The sequence below is a fragment of the Camelus dromedarius genome, chromosome 29 (assembly GCF_036321535.1).
Source record: "Camelus dromedarius isolate mCamDro1 chromosome 29, mCamDro1.pat, whole genome shotgun sequence".
In the NCBI taxonomy this organism is placed as follows: domain Eukaryota; kingdom Metazoa; phylum Chordata; class Mammalia; order Artiodactyla; family Camelidae; genus Camelus; species Camelus dromedarius.
In genome coordinates this window covers 17,992,790-17,994,789 of record NC_087464.1, presented here as the reverse complement: position 1 = coordinate 17,994,789, position 2,000 = coordinate 17,992,790, and the positions used below count along the sequence as shown (strand labels likewise).

The following is a 2,000-nucleotide window of genomic DNA, read 5'->3' as shown; positions in this document are numbered from 1 at the left end:
CGCCCCGCCCCGCGCGTCCCCCGCGCCCTCCGCGCCGCGCCCTCAGCAGCGCCCCCTCGGCGCGTCCGCCCGCCGCCGCCGCCGCCGCCGCCGCCGGGTGCGCAGGGCCGCGGCGCAGTCCCGGGAGGCGCCCTCGCTATCCTCCCGCCCAGGGGCGCTGGGGCTCCGCTGCGAGCGCGGGGCGGCGCCGAGGAGCGGCGACAGCCCTCTGCCCGGGGACAGGTGTCTCCGGAGATGCGCACTCTGCGGGAAGACGGCGGCCGGGGGGCAGGCGCGGAGCGCCGGCACTGGGCGCAGCCGGGAGCTTGTCATCGACGACCTGGAGAGGCGCTGGGCCGACCTGCGGGCCAGCAAAGGGTGGAGCCAGACCCGGGGTGTCAGAGCGGGAAGGGCCCGCGAGATCATCCACGTGGGAAACCCTCGGCCCGGGGACGGGAAGGGATAAATGATCTTGAAGCCTTGGAAGCTCTCCGCTGGAGCAGCCAACAGCCGGCAGCAAGCAGGGCTCCTGAGCTGAATCCAAATCCCACTTCAAACCCCTCTGCTCACTCACAGCTGTTGACCTTGGTCAAGTTACTTAACCTCTGTTTTTTCCCTTCTCTACCGAATGTGGATAACCCATGTTAGTGTGATTGCGAGATTTAATAAGTTAATAGGCACGAAGTGCTTCCCTGCACTGTTCAGCACACTGTTACAGCCTGCAATTCCCATTTTTAAATTGGAACTGGCCCTTGGAGGAGTACAATGATTTAAGAGACTAGAACGGTATTTATTTCTATTCCAGGTAGCGTTCCTGGAAGCCAGCTTACGACCAGCCAGCCTGCTCTAGGCCGTACAGGGTACAAGGACCGGGAGATGAGGGCTCTGCTCTCACACTACTGTCAGACAGATGCCCACTGGTTACAGGGAATAATGTGTGCCAGGCTTGCCCTGGCTTCTTGACTGTGTTGGGGAGCAGCCCCAGTAAGCCCCCTGGGACAGAGCCAGGATTCCTCTTATTGGCTGGGAAAGGGAAGGGAAGTGAGTTTCAGACAGTGAACAGCTCAAGGCACAGGTACTTAGCGTCCTTATAACGAGAGAGTTGAAGAGACCATTCTGCTCATTTTAGAGATGAGGAAAAAGTGGCAAAGAGGCTCTGAACTTCCCTAGGGCCACCCAACTTTTCCAAAACCAGCTCTCCCAGTCCCTGGCCCTGGCCCTTCTTAGTGGCTCCTCCAATTCTAAGAAAGTAATGATAAAGCCTTGGCCCAAACTGTGACATATCCGAAGCCTCCCCACAAGATGTCCTTACCTGTGACCTGGACATCGCCCTCTTCCACAACTACTCCTAACCTTTACCAGCTCCTTAAACTCCTTTCTCCTCCCCAACAACAAACACCTCCTCCGAGACCCCTTTCTCTCCTGCTAGCCAGTCTCCAAGGCCAGCCCAACCCCTCCATCACGACCCAAACCTTGCTGCATCAATCTTGCCTTCTCTCTTATACCTTGAACTCCTCTAGCTACCCTCAATCCTTCCCCTCAGCCTAGACACATGCTCATGTATTATCCAGTTTAGAAATGTGCTCCCTGGACCTGAGCTTTCTCTCCATTTGCCATCTTCTCTCTTTCCTTTCCCATCCACGTTCAGTTTTAATGCTGACAGATCCCAAATTATCATTCCCAGCACTAATGTCTCCCCTCAGTGCTGCTACCTGGGATTCCACAGGCACCTCACACTTAACATGGCCAAAACAGAACTCCTCAATAGCCTCATGACCACTCCAGCTTTATCTCACCTGGTGGCACCACCCACCATTCGCCTGGCCATCCAAGCCAGAAACCAGGGTGTCCACATCGGTTCTGCCCATCAAGTCTGTTTGCTCCTCCCTGTCTGCCCATCACTGTCTCAGTTCAGGTCTCTACTATCTTCCATGTCCCAGCCTCCTCCCTCATCTTCCTGCCCCTGACCTCACCTGTTCTAGAAGACCTGGCTGCCCTCCTGTACCTCGCCCACCCTCTCT

At 57.2% G+C, this 2,000-nt stretch overlaps 1 long non-coding RNA gene across 1 annotated transcript in view; it reads left to right on the top strand.

The window, feature by feature from the left end:
• The window catches only part of LOC135319568 (uncharacterized), a 28,864-nt gene that overhangs the window by 8,275 nt on the left and 18,589 nt on the right, over positions 1–2,000 (top strand). The gene's annotated exons all lie outside the window — the stretch shown is intronic.